Raw genomic sequence first — 15,359 nt, forward strand, 5'->3', positions numbered from 1 at the left:
AAGAAAAACACCAAACAAAACCAACAAGCAAACATTTCATTTGATAGTGTGGGTATGTATGATATGTGCAGCCAAAAGAATGTAAGGTAAGAGTATACACAGTAACACCAAAAGTTCATAATTGCATATGTAAGCATGCTGCCACATTTTGCTTATACACTATATGGTTAAAAGTATGCAGACACCCCTTCTAACCATTGCTAACATAAATACAAACATAATCTCTAATGACAAACTCATGGATGCCAATTTTTCCAGTGAGTCCATTTGTCAAATTTCTGCTAGAAAGTCTTCCCTTTTCTTCTAGATTTTGCCCTGGTCAGCTGTGAGCGGTATTATTGTGGAAGTGGAAACTCCTCGGAGCAACAGTAACTCAGCCATGAAGCTATAGTCCCTAAGCTCACCGAACAGGATTGCAGTTTTAAAGTTGGGGAGTTTTAAAGCGTGTAAAAAAAAATCATTTGTCCTCAGCTGTGACCCTCATTACTAAGTTCCAACTGCCTTAAGAAGCGACATCAGCGTGAAAACTGCTCGTCTGGAGTTTTAAAAGCCTGAGATCGCCATGTGTAATGCCTAACGTGACCACTGAACGCTTCAGTGTCTGGCGGTCTGATGGAGGAATCTGGGTTTTTTTTTTGGTTACCTGCCTGAATGCATAGTGCTGACTGTAAAGTTCAGCGGAGGGGGATTAATGGTCTGGGGCTGTTTTTCATGGTTTTTGCTAGACACTTTAATTCCAATTAAGGGAAATGCTACAGAATACCATATTTTAGACAATAATGTGCTTCCAACTTTCTTGCAGCAGTTTGGGGAAGGCCCTTTAAATTTGAAAATGTAAGTGTTAACATGTAGTGAAATGTTTTTTTCCCAGTTTGGTGTGGAAGAATCCAACAAGCTGAAATGTATTGTCCAACATCAGCAGCCGACCTCGCTAATGATCTTGTTGAAGAATGGGGAGCAAATTCCTGCAGCTAGGCTTGTGGAAAGTCTTCTCAGAGACATAAAAGCTGTTATAGCAGCACATTTAAGCCCATGGTTTTAAAATGACATGTTGCACTATCACATGTGGGGGAAAATGTTTGGGTATCCACATACTTTTGGCCACAAAGCGTACATGATTTCGGGTATTTGCCACAGTGTGATATATACGGATATCAGAAAAATATTCTTCCTCAAACTGCAAGTTTTTATTTCAATCATATTACCCAGCTCTGGTATTCATTAGGACATTTCCACATTTCCTTCTTTATTGCTTTTGTTATAGCCAGTATACAGCAGCTCTGGAGAGATTTTCCCTCAAAAACACAGCGGCGCCAGATGAGCGAGGGAAGAATGAGTTGCTTCTGACATGGGAAGAAAGAGATAAGAGGGTCCTCAGAGAAAATGGATGGTTCAAATTACACAGACAGGCAGGTCTATTAATGTGGAGACAGAGGTTGTTTTCTTTTTTTTTTTTCTTCCTCTACGCTGTATCCCCACCTAACATGCTCTATCTATCTGACGCAGCCAGTTATATTCACACACACAAACACACACGCACTCAGAACACATACACACCCTCCCTGGAGATTAGCGCTTGCCATGCTGCTACGTAGATACATGTCAGCGCTCACTGTAAACACACAGCACCACACCGTATGAAGCCAAGAAGGCCTTTGATGTTCCTGCTGCAGCGGTGCTCAATGTGACCTCAATCCACATCCTTCATTGTAACTGAGGGGAATACTGGAGCGTTCATTATCCCCCCCCCCCAACCCCCCTCGCCTCCCGCTTTCCGTCCAAAACCACTCAAACAACCCGTGTGTAAAAGTCAGAGCAATGTATGTATCATCACCTGCACACACACATGCACAGGGGGTTATAAAGAACTTGAGATGCACCCGAGAGTCTTCAAAGTAAGCCCATGGCTTAGCGTCTAGCCAAGAGTTATTTTTTTTCTACCATTCTGTTTTCTTCACACGTCAAAAGCTTTCAATCGGATGACAAGCAGTGTCAAGGCAGTTCCAACTCGGTTGCCTCTCAACTCTTTTAGTCAAAGGATCTCTTTCTCACTCATTCCGCGTTCTTCTTCTTTGCTTTGTAATATAGAATTCACTCTGAAACCATGACAGCTGCAAAAAAGGAGGAAAAAAAAATAAATCACTCCCTCTCACCAGATTGGGAGCTGCGCCACTCATGATAAGGTGAACCGGACTATGATTTATTTCATATCTACGAGCTGTCATCGCTGTCATTGACATGCACATCCTTCTCTCCCCATCACCTGTTTAAATAAGCAGAGGAGTCGCACTCAAACAGATGCACGCCGCACTCCACCCGCTGACGGACTGACTGATCATTTTTAACAAACTTCTGCTTCGATCTGCTTGAATAATAAAAAGGCTAAACAGAAAACACTGTTCTGCAGGGTATGAATAAATAAAACGTCAGGAAAACGGAGGGGGGTGGGGTGGAGGGGGGGAATAAAAAGCCTGAGTGAGTGAAGGGGGTGGTGGGAGGGGGAGACAGAAGGCGAGAGGGAAGGAAGAGAGTCAGTGAGGGAGAGATGATAATGATGAGCCCTGAGACTGGCGACTATTTTAAGACTTCCTAAAAGTGAAACGACAGCTTCAACGGACCAGAATATTATTGGTTTTCCATGAGCACATACACACTTCAATTCATTGGTCTGCTGAACACCGGGCCATGAATGCAATACCTGCGTTCACAAAATATATAGATAGTGTTAGGGCTGTGAATAACAACTATTTTTGTTATTGATTGATTATTGATTGATTCCCCAAACTGCTGCCAAAAAGCTGGAAGCAAGCAACTGCATACGAAATATGTATATATGCTGAAAAGCAGGGCTTGACCCAAAGTGTGTAGGTGTCCATATACTTTTGGCCATGTAGTGTAGACAGACAGACATCTAGATGGATCTGTCTAACACGTTTCTCTAGGGCAGTGGTTCTCAAAGTAGGCTCCGGGGACCCTCAGTGGTCCTTCTGGGGGTTCCAGAGAGTCCCCAGCGAAAAGGGGAATAATTTATTTTCACTATATTGATTGATTGATTGAATCATATGGGCTTACATATAATGTACAGTTCCACAAATTCAAAAATAAAGCATTTCGGTACATTTAGTTTACATGGAAGAAATGTCCCGTTACAATGGATACAATGTTCTCTGCCTTAGCTGCCAAGCATCTCCTATAAATCTCGCCAAAATAAAAGATTTCCATATTAAAAAGCAACACATCAGCATCGGACAACCAAAACAAATCAGGGTTTTTCAATTCTATCTTCTGAAACAGACAATTCCTCAAGTCATTGTACAAAGAGCAAATGAAATACAAAATGAAATTCATCCTCGACAACACCAAGATCACAAAAAAAACAAAAACGTTCCTCTTCGGGGATACCTTTATATCTGCCGGTGGTAAAGTACCAGTTCTTAACTGGGACCTTTGCCTTCTCTGTAAGTTTATCTTTATATATGGTTCTGTATAATAATCGTCTTTAATTTGAATGTAGTTTCTAAGCTTTGGCTTCTTCCATTGTTCCTTATAAATCTTTAGTCATTCTTGTTTAACTGTATTTATATCACACTGCAAGTTATTCCTGAAAATAAAATTCAAATCAGAAAGAGAAAATATTGCAGCCACCTCTCTCAGCCGAGGATAATTGTGTGCTCGATCCCAGTTAAAGATTTTTTTTGGTAAGTCTTTCCTCTGGCAACTGAATAAGGCAGTTCCATAACCTCACCATTTCAGCCCTCTGCTTTATAAGACATGACTCCCATCTCATGTCACCTTCAACAGCTCGCTTTAGCCGTCAATTTATGCACCCCTAAGAAAACACCTCATGGCTCGATTCTGGATCTGGCATTTACTGTCGGAGGGGCATCTTTAAAACCCCACACACCTGCAGCATAAAATGAAATTGAGCCGACCATTGAATCATAAAGTTTAGTGAAAGTTGAAAAAGTTCAGGACACAATTTCATTTTAGTCATTACAGTTATCCTAGTGCTCCTCCTGCTGATTTTGCCAGTACTTTAATTCCCTCTGTTAAACACATTTTCATTAAAAACCAAACCAAGATATCCATAAGAACTAGTGTACTTTAGAGGAATTAATCCAAATTTAAATATATGGATTCCATCCATATGTAATTTTGGTCTGTGGTCTAATTTGTGTCAGTTTAGGGGTCCTTGATGTGAAAAAGTTTGAGAACCAGTGCTCTAGTGGACGTCACACTTTAATATGTAATCCGTTCTGACAAGAGCGTCACACCCTCTGCGTTCACACACTGTACGCACCGCTGTGAGGCATACCGAGCTCCACATACACGTACAGTATATACACAGAAACAAGCCCGCGCACACACACACACACACACATCACTAACAGCGGCGGATCCGGCAATCAGATCATTGAGCCCCACCAGGGGAGTACGAGCTGACGACGACAGGCTGAGAATGACAAACAAGCTGTAAAACAGAACCATCAAAAATAAAATGAGAGAAGATCTGTTGCAGATCCTTCACCACCCGATTCAAACACAGGCTGTTTGAATTTGAAGCTGCCAATTGAGACTGAGGATTTTGCAGCATTAGAGGGGTTGTTTGGTCTGGCTGCCTAGGTCCATGTTGGTTAAATCCAGAAATAAACACAATGTGACTTTGCTGTTTGTTTACTCACATCTCTTAAAGCAGAGACGTGAGCCGACGACAAAGCTCGCAAACGACGGAGCGGAGAGCGAGCAGAAGGCTGTGATTTCAGGCTGGGGGTTGCATGCTCTTTGAACCTGTCTGGTGTCTGTTTGCTGAAAATGTTTTTTAAAAAAAAAGGATTTGGAGGAGGCAGTCTCGCTCACTTCAGCAATCAAGGTGCAGAGCGGAGCTGAGAAACAGCTTGACCTGCTTCTAAATCAGATAAAGGAATAGCACTCTTGATGTTCAGAGTAAATATTGAGCTAATATCAATAAACCTACCTGTGAGAGAGCAGGGGAAATGTTATTTTCTGCTACAAAACAGACCATCACCATGTTACTACCATGTAGTAATTTCATTTTGCACCTCGTTATTACCATAATAATGATAATATCAGTCCTACCACAATCTAAAATGTATATTTGTGCAACGATTGTGCATAGTTTTAAATTTTTCAAAAGCAAAAAAAAAATGTTTTTTTGGACATATTTGTGAAAACAGCTCAGCTTTGAGCCCCTGAGTTGGCGTTTCCAATGGAAATGGCTGACAGCTGGCATTGCTCAGAGATGCTACTGACTGGTAAATATCACACTGTAAAGTCTATGAATGTTGATATAAGGTGTTTTGTTTTCTCTTTTTCCAAGTCCACATTAGCTATCCACCATTAACTATTTAAGCTATTCAGGCTGTTAAATTTGTATTCCTAAAGTTTGCACCGATTCCTTCAACATTACCTTTTATTCACCTGCTGAGTCACTGGCAGCCCCCGCACACTCAGTGCTGTGTTCATTCTGCATTTTGAAAAGGACTTGGGGTCTATCTAGCATTAGCTGTCTCTCTTTCATGGGTTTAGTTGTGGTGATGGCAAATAACCAGACTATGAAAACTCCCAGCAAAGAGCTAATCCTGTAACCACAGGACTCCAACATTCATACATGGGAATAAGCAATCAGAGTTTGCCCCCCAGCTGGTTAACCGCCTGCGTGTCTGTTGGAATTAGGTGATGTAACAAACTATTTCTATTTCTACTGGTACCCAAAATTTGAAGCTCACTGGGAAAAAAAAAAACACTACTATAAGGGATGTTATCACTGCAAAAGGGGGAAAAAACATACATATACACACAAACATTTGAACACAGTCAAGAGAAATATCAAAGATATACTGTATATATGGATTTCTTAGCAAGAGAAATGTTTATTTCTGTTTATCTTTCAAATAAAGGTTCTCAAAGGTATTATATTATAGAGAAGAAGAGAAAATATCTCGCAGCTAAATGTCAAATAGCGACAGTGTTTGTCAAGAAAAGGTAAATATATCTGCAGGGTGCAGTGAGTGTTGGTGAATTAAACCAATGAACATAAAACTCAAATTAACACAAGCCGCCATACAGAGGAATATGCATCTGATTTTAACGTCACATAAACAAAAGCAACTCTCTCCCCACTTTCAGCCAGGTGCAGAATAAAACCAGCCTGTGCAGCTTTTCTGGGCTGTTACGTAAAACACTGATAAATCACCAATATGGCAGCATGAGTAATAAACTCATCAGCAACTGCTTCTTATTTACTTGAGGGGGGGGGTTTCTTATTTCCATCCCATAATTAAAATTTTATGCTGTATGTGTGTGTGTGTGTGTGTGTGTGTGGCTGCAGCACCGAGCTGCACCATCTCACTAAACATTTACAGCCCAGTTGAATGCAAAGGTCCTCTCATGGCAACTGACACGGTTTTATAAATCAACATTATAGCAGCTGACACGAGGTGCTGCAAGTCCACATGCATCAACACTTGCTGGAGACCAGTGGTGGGTAACATTACCTTTAAAAATAACATGTTACATTACAACATTACTGCCATTAAAAAGTAACTCATTATGTAACGACACTACCTGCTGAGAGAAGTCATGCGTTATGTTGGTTATTTACAGTGCAGAATAAAAGGCAGGAAACGACTCTCAGCAATATCAACCGTTATTGACACACAGCACAGAGGACAGGATCTAACTATTACTAACATAAACCACCATATTCTGAAGAGACACATTACAAACACTAACAAAAAGTAACATTTGCATTTTGGAACATAACAGCAAACTTAACAAACTACCCAGTCCAGCACTAGGCATGATGGGAAATGAAGGTCGTCGATACATTACAATTAACCATGCAGTAGATGCGGTAATCAGCAACAGCCTTCATTTCCCATCAGGTTTTAACCACGAGTGAGCTGGCTGTTACATTTCTTGACCACAGCTGTATTTTGCTACTGTGTCTTTGAGATCCTGTCCTCTGTGTTGTATGTCAATAAAGGTTTGACATTGCTGAGAGCTGCTTCCTGTCTCTCATTCCGTGCTGCTCGCCACTAATGTAACTGGTTACTTGAACTGCAAAACTTACGTTAGTTGTTACAACAAAAAGGTAATCTGAGTACTCTAGCCCTCGCACTGTTGGAGACTGATGCGATTTTTGTCGGTGCATCGGCTGTACTCAGTTTTTCTTACTTCCATCTCAGCTGATTTTGTTGGTGCAGCGCAGGTCAGGCTGAGTCAGATCTTATCTGCCTACATGTGTGCACTAGTGCCAAAAACAACAGCAGGAGGTGGTTTAATAGTGCAGTGAACATGCTGAGCGGAGATTTCTGAGTCACATGGGTGTTGGTGAGCTCTGGCCTGTGGCCTGAGAAGCAGCCAGTCACCTCCGTCTGAAGCCCCAGGAGATGAGGACTGTCCGTCCGGCCAGGCTGCCACCGACACACACACTGCGGCCAGTTTGGCTGCCGCACTGGAGCTTGGCTCCCTCGGTGGATGTTACTGACAGCTGAGGCTGATCTCCAACTGAAAACAACTGACTAGCCTTTTTATGAGCTAATTGGGTTATGCGGTCATTGCTGATGCTCAAAATCCTGAAACATGATTGAGCATTGAGATAAATAAATATGCAAACATGCGTCCAAGGTAAGTTTTTGAAATTAATTGTTGGCATGGTTTAGTGATGGAACTCAACATAAAGCTGATTCAAGGCTCTCAGGAGGAACAGCAAAGGTATATATATATATATCCTGCCGCAGGGAAAATCACTTCTGGGAATTTTTCTGGAATGGACTTTGCTGTGGGCTATAAACTATAACACACTCAGGCAATTTTAGTTTCAGCCGAAATTCAGCAGCCGTGAGCGCCATAACCGTGCCACCATGAGCTCAGACACACAGCAACGAGAGCTGCATTCACAAGTCTCTCTCTTGCACTCCACTGATTTCCCCTGTTCTCTAGTTCACTGTGCAACTCATTTTTCAAATTTTCACACATTTTTCTTGTCTCTTCTCCCTTGTTTTCCTCTGTCTTCTGACCTCTCTTTCTTTTTTTTCTTTTTTGCACTTTCGTAACCACGGCGTTCATATCATCTATGAATTCAAGATCTGTTAATTATTAATCCATTATGACTAGAATGATAAACGTGATGCGACCAGGAGCACCGTGTTTCTTATAAATCTGTTTGATGCAAAGCACAAACTATTTTGGTTGAGTTAAAAATGCAAGCACAGAGGACAAGAGAGGGCAAATGCAACATGCCTTTTAGAGGTTTCAGAGGATTAAAAATGTAATGGCATGGCTCAATGGCTCTGTCTTCCCACTTGGCTTGAACAGAGCAATACAAGGCCAGCTGTGATGGAGACAAAGGTCTGTGCTCTGCAGGTCAGGACCGGGTGGCTGGTCAGGGCAGAAAAGGGCACAGTGGGAGAAATTATAGTTTGCTGTTGCAGCTTTATCACACACCAAACAGATTACCAATAATGAAGAAGATATTTGGTTTCAATGGGTTCATAATGCATACGATTCAAAATTTCTGCAGCATAGAGGTCTTGGGGGTTTCCCAGATAATCCGGGAAAATCCGAAAATAATAAACAAGACTGACAGCCAAAACAGAAATATCATGCCTGATTTGAAGCAGCTGAGCAAAAAAAAAAAAAACCATCAGCATAAAAGTGATAAAAAATGCTCGGAAGTTTTCAAAATGTGCTTAAGATGTACGAAGACGATGCTTCCAGCTGTTGAGATAAAATGGAAAACTTCTAAAGCCACTTAACTTCTTAGAGGTAGAGAAATATAGATAAATATATTGCACCTTGCCCCCGAGGATCTGCACAAAAAGAGGGAGTCTGTATGCCATTATTATGATCACATTAGCTGAATGTATGACAGATGGTCTGTGATTAAAACCTCAATTGTATGATGTGTGATCCAACCTCTGCACAGAATTAAAAACTGACAAATGCAGTTTTATTAAAGCTGCCGTATTTATATGTAATTTACTTTTCCTATTGTGTTTACAAGACTTTGTTCCATTTGATTTGAAAGTGATTATGAGCACGACACCATTGTAAATAAAAGGTCTCAATAGGTTTCCCAGTATAAATAAAAGTTAATGAATATTTCCTCATTCAATTAATGTAGCTTGTTTCATTTAATCAATGTAATTTATTAGGAAAGCCTCACATGCTGCAGACAGTCAGATCACCGCAGCGCATGGATGCCAGTCATGACTATCACTGGTAAACAGGGGCAGAAGTCAATCATCATGACAGTTATAGAGCTGTATGGTGAGTTTACAAGACAATATGTAAAATGGCATGCATAGCATGAAAATATGTTCTGCTCCCTTGTGGTTTGGCCTGACATTCATATTGTTGTTTATTAGCCTTCAGAGCTGGCCATGATATGAACGGCAAATTACCAAAGGACCCCTGATAAATCCTAAAGATAGGATCACATCAGGCACATCGCTGCATGCATAACAATGACCAGTGCTGTATAGATGCAGTCTATTGACTCAACCTTGAAGCTGCTCTTCTGTTTTCTGTAAATAAGGATCAGGATGTGAGTCCATGGGAGAACCAAGATGGCGCAAGTGTGTACGGTGAACTGTCTGTTATGTCTACTAAGCTTATTGTTTGCTGTTGCTTTGTTTTTTTCTGCGTATGTTGTTGAGATGTCTCCGCTTTACTAGTTTATGATCGCCAAGGATTTCTTAACATCAGAGTTTCTCAAGAGATGTTGTCAAAGCATAATTTGGGAGACCAGTTTACAAGCTATCCTTTCTTATTCTTCTTCTTATCGGATATACCTGAACGCCAACACCGCCTACCTTGCGCCATTCCCCATAAGAAATGTTTTAGAAGACGGGGAAAAGCGGGGAGGTGTACTCGTAAGATATAATGCTTACCTGACGTCCTCTTGTGTGACTGATCCTCACTTCTATTGCGATGGATGTTACTACTTCCCTGTTGTCCGGCGCTCACTGGAATTTAGAAGTCGGTAGAGCCGGCCTCTTGTTTCTAGTCCGCCTGCTGTTCCTGACCTGCCGATGGACCACGAGAACCTTTGCCCGCTGTGGTGGCTTCAACATTGGCCAGCGAGGAGCTTACTCTTCGTATGTCTCTGATTAATGCTAGATCCCTAGCAAACAAGACCTTCTTGCTTAATGACCTCTCCACCTCTGACGGAAACCTGGTTTCATGGTGGTGAGTTCACCCCTTTTTCTGAACTTCTTCCTCCTGGATGTGCATTTTTTTAGCTCCCCTCGGACCACCAGGTGGAGGGCTAGCGTCTATATTCAACACATGAAAAGGGGCACACACTGGACCTTGTGCTGTCATATGGTTTATGTGTATGTACCCTGGATGGCTGTTGTGATCTCAGTGCTGAAGAGCTTACCACACCTTTTGACTCCACTTGCCCTGAGGTCTTGGACTCTGTTGCTCCTTTTAGGACTAAACGCACTAAACCACTCTCAGAGCCATGGCTGAATGATAATACCTCCGCTCTCAGACGCACGTATAGACGAGCTGGAACAAGGATAAGCTCCAAGTCACCTTAGGACTGCTTATCAAAATACCAGAGAGCTGTTAACTGCTAAATCCGAGTTTATATCTAACCTTGTCTGCAGTAACGGTCATAGGCCTCAGGTTCTCTTCAGTGCTTTCAACTCTCTCATAAATCCTTGTGATACAGCTCATATTGTGCCAATGCCTACACTCTGTGAAAACTTTCTTAAATTTTTTATCATCAAGATTTCTTCTTTTAGGTCTTCACCCACTTCCTTTTCCCTAGACCCTTCTGTTCCTCCTATGTGCCCAGCTGTCTTTGATCAGTTTGAGCCTTATTATCAGAGGTAGTTCAGCATCTGCAGCCTACAAATTGCCCCCTAGACAGTATTCCCTCTCGTCTACTACTACTAAAAGAAGTTTTTAATACTGTTAGGTCAAGTATTCTTGTTCTGATAAACATCTCTTTTATTTCAGGGTGTGTTTCAGCTGCTTTTAAACATTCTGTAGTGCAGCCTCTTATCAAAAAGAAAAATCTGGACCCTTCTGTTCTCCCTAACTTCAGGCCAATTTCTAAGCTGCCTTTTCTGTCTAACGTTTTGGGGAGAGTATCATATCAAAGTTTCAGTCTTGTTTTAAACCACGCCATAGTACTGAAACAGCTCTTTCAAGAGTTTTTAATGATCTTCTCTTAACTGTTGATTCAGGGAACTCTGCTATTCTGGTGCTTTTAGACCTGACTGCTGCCTTTGACACTGTGGATCATAGGATCCTTTTATCACGTCTCAAACAGTGCGTAGGCATCAAAGGTACTGCCCTCAAATGGTTCCAGTCATACCTGACAAATAGGAGTTTCTCAGTTCACCTAGGCAAATATTCTTCAACTGCGGCCCGACTTACTTGTGGGCTCCATTTCGGGCCCCATCCTCCTTTGGGATCCATCTTTAAGAGACACAATATTCGCTTTCATTGTTTTGCTGATGATATACAAATCTATCTGCCTATCAAAACAAAAAGCAAAGATTCAGTGCAGCATTTGCTGGACTGCTTAAAAGATATCAAAATTTTGATGAATTTAAACTTTGTCAATCTTACTGAAAATAAGAAAATAAGACTGATACCAATGTTTCCTCTAGGTTGACTGCTTTGGTGCGGCGGGCGGGGGGGCGTGTTGTCATATGTGGGGGGCCAGACATTTCTCCGTTCTCTGTGAGAATTGCTGGTCCACCTTAAAAGTCAGTCCACCTTAAGTGAGCCTGGTCAAGTTAAGCTAACGCGGTGTAGCTAACTTCGGGGCTAACCCCCTTTGATAGGTGAGTATTTTATTTGTCTTGAGGAGCTGCTGCATTTGGTAACTGACACACAGTCTGTACTGTACATTTACTGCCAGACTGACAACTTACTGCTAAACTTTTCCTCTGCTCCGCTCGCGTTCACGTCATGTTTCTGCCACTCACCCTCTGCGCCTTTCACATAGATGTCCTTTGAAGAGGGAGGATGACTAAAGAAAATCCACAATAACGTAGGGTGTTATTGTGCTCGCACAGTGTGTGAGTGAAAATCATTAGTAGCTCATTGATATTAATGATCATCTGAAATTTTAGCAGTGGCACTCATAATTTTGCAGCGGTGGTGCACCAGGGGAAACACTGGATACTGTTTTTGTATGACCTGACCTATTGGAAGACTCTGCTGGTACTCTTGGCACTTTAGTTTCTTGCAGTAGACCTTTTGTTAAGAACAGCTCCTTCAAATTTGATAAATAGATTAGTTCAGTTTTTTTTTTTTCAATTAAGACTTTTAGTCAAGGTAAAGGCCTTTCTCCCAAAGATTTCAACAGAGTTATTCATGCTTTTATTGCCTCTCGGTTAAACTATTATGTGGGTGTGGAACAGTTACATACAAAATGAAGCCGCTCGTCTTCTAACTGGTAAAAGAAAATGTGATCATATAACACCAGTATTGACCTCTCTCCACTGACTTCCTGTCCGTTTTAGGATTTATTGCTGGCTTTTAAGGTTTTAAATGGACTGGCACCACCTTATTTAGCAGAACTCCTGCATCACCATACTCCATACATTTAGAGCACTGAGGTCGACCAACCAGATTCTCTCGGATGTTCTGAGATCCAGGTGCAAAAATGGAGGCAACCGAGCCTTTGGCTGCCCCAAATCTCTGGGACAGCTTTCCTATTCATATAAGAACTGCTCAGACCCTTGAATCTTTTAAGATGCCCCTGAAGACCCACTTCCTCTCACAGGCATTCAATTTGAGTTGAGCTGGACACCTTGACTTCATCCTCTATTGTGCCGCAATTCTTTTATTATTATTATTGTTATGTTTATTGTTTTCTTTTATTCTTATTTGTTATTTGCTTTTATATTTATTTATTTTGGTATTTTAAGCCTGGTCAGCACTTTGGTCAACTGTAGTTGTCTTAAATGTGCTATAAAAATAAATTTTGACTTGACTTTTCTGAGCATGTCTCGCTGATTGGCCAAAACAAATCTGGTCTTTGTGCAAAGACCCTCGGGAGTTCTTTATTTGTGTTCCTCAGTGAACATCCAGTTGAGACACACAGAGCATGATATTATGATGCCTTAAATAGACAAATTTAAAAGGCTGCAAGAATCGCTCGTCAACAAATGCTGTGCTGTGTGATTAAGGATGTATTTAATCTCTGGTGAGATTTATGCATTTTATTTATAAGCTTTTATACAAGATTTATGGTCCCCGCTGTGTTCAATCTGTGATCTTAACGTATGGCTAATTAGAAGTATGTTTGTGGAATGGCAGGTGGTTGAATAGGAAGTCTGCTGCTGGGATGACTCGTCACTTCTCAGGACGACACACTGGGAATAGATCATAAAAGGGAAATGGTTTGCTATTTCCCCTGCTGAATAAAATGAGTTATCTGGGCAATTCTTGTGGCTGAGAGGTAACAAAGGTGTGTTGAACGGATGAGTTAAGGCTCTGCACCTGGAACACTGGATATAAGTTACAGCAGTAATCAGCATGGAGGGGAGAAGGGGGTTGTTTACTGTGATGGACGTCTCAACACATGCCACAGAGTCGGTATGACTTCCATGTGTCTTACTAATGACGGTGGTGAGACAAGAAGGCAGGCCTTCAACAAGAGTTATGGAGATGGATTTCACAGTGTGTCTGCATTAATGGATATAAAAAAAAATAACTCTCCAAAAGTGATTACCTTCCTACATGTGTCACTACTGAGAATGAATGCTTCTTCCCCGATTTGAATTATTTTGAAATTGTTTAAAATATCTGTCATTATACATGCAAATCTGTCTTCACAAAGACTGAAATCAGTGATGCACCTTCTTATGTAACATGTCTGTTGCTTGAAGGAGTTGGTGACGACAGATTAATTGTTTAATTACTGGTATCCCGTCGAAGTGGTAGTCACACAATAACAGTACAGCAAATTGGAGCAACTCAGGATTGCGGATTATACTGACTTTACATCTAACAAGGACTACATTCCACCGGAGATCCAATGCTCTCCTGAGCTCAGAGGGATTACCATCCCCCCGGGGATACGACACAGACAAGGGAGGTACAGGAAATAAAAGAGGTGCAGGAGAGCGGGGCTAAGAGCTAAACTTTGGGTAACCCCTTCAAAGCTGCCATGCCAAGTCTCTTTCTCACCAACTCATGGCCACATATCAACAAAATGGATGCGATAAGACTACAGATCACTGTGAGATGATAATAACAGAGGCTTAGCTGGACCTGAACACTTCCAACACTGCTATCAAGCTATCATGCAGGCCACTCCATCTGCAGAATCAACCGGACCGGACTGTTTACTCCAGTAAGAGCAGAGGAGGAGTCGTCGAGGGGAGAAGGTAAAGAGGGCAGAGAATTTCAAATTCCTGGAAGTCTACATCACGGCAGACCTCACGTGGTCTGTAAACATATCTCACCAGGTGAAGAAGGCCCAGCAGAGACTATACATCCTTACGAAGTATGAAACAGTCCCACCTCCCACAGCAGCAGCTGGTAAACCTTTACCGTGCCACAGTCAAGAGCCTCCTGAGCTACTGCTGCACAGTGTGGTACGGCAGCTGTACTGTGGAAGACAGGAGTGATCTGCAACAGCTCAGCATGTCACTGGGAGGGACTACACTACCACCTCCGATGGACATTTACACTAGCTGACTACAAAAGAGAGCCGGAGGTATCATAAAACCCACCCGAACCCACCCTGGACACTGTCTGTGTCCAGGGTGGGTTCGGTCCCCCCCTACCCTCAGGAAGAAGATACAGGATAATCAAAAGCAGAACAAACAGATTTAAAAAAAAACAGCTTCTTTCCAAGAGCTGTAACCTCTGTTTACCCCCAACTGTCAAAGATTGACTGCTGTGAGCAATAACCCCCCGCACGCACATTCACTATGCACTACACACTTTACAGGCTCAGTTTTATATATTGTGTATATAATGTATACATATGAATGTATTGTGTACATAGCCTTTGTAGGTTTGTAGTGTTTTTGGGATAGTAACTTTGTGTTACGGCAGAGAGAGCCAGAGCACAAGTATTTCATTGTATTATTAATACACATGACAATAAAGTTGAACTGATCATATCGCACATATTGCAGTACTGCACATACCACCCCATATGCTGCTACTTTACCACAACTGTACTGTTCAGGTCACTTTGTCTTTGATTGTTTGCCTCTTTATATATTTTGCTTTAATTTATCTTTGCTTCTACTTGTTGAACTTTACTGTTTTTTATGCTGCACACTGCCGAAGAGCTGCTAAACAGATTTTCATTGTTCTGAGCACGATGACAATAAAGATCTAATCTA

At 41.7% G+C, this 15,359-nt stretch overlaps 2 protein-coding genes and 1 long non-coding RNA gene across 6 annotated transcripts in view; all 3 read right to left on the bottom strand.

Moving 5' to 3' along the window:
• Positions 1 to 15,359, bottom strand: part of LOC121883564 (acid-sensing ion channel 2) — a 409,332-nt gene that overhangs the window by 83,674 nt on the left and 310,299 nt on the right. The gene's annotated exons all lie outside the window — the stretch shown is intronic.
• Positions 1 to 15,359, bottom strand: part of LOC121883567 (acid-sensing ion channel 2-like) — a 40,415-nt gene that overhangs the window by 1,563 nt on the left and 23,493 nt on the right. The gene's annotated exons all lie outside the window — the stretch shown is intronic.
• Positions 9,924 to 12,002, bottom strand: LOC121883571. Its single transcript, XR_006092240.1, has 3 exons — positions 11,922 to 12,002; positions 10,414 to 11,460; positions 9,924 to 10,301 (listed from the first exon to the last, which is right to left on the bottom strand). It is a non-coding gene; the product is annotated as an uncharacterized LOC121883571 (long non-coding RNA).

The sequence above is a fragment of the Thunnus maccoyii genome, chromosome 18 (genome assembly GCF_910596095.1).
Source record: "Thunnus maccoyii chromosome 18, fThuMac1.1, whole genome shotgun sequence".
In the NCBI taxonomy this organism is placed as follows: Eukaryota; Metazoa; Chordata; class Actinopteri; order Scombriformes; family Scombridae; genus Thunnus; species Thunnus maccoyii.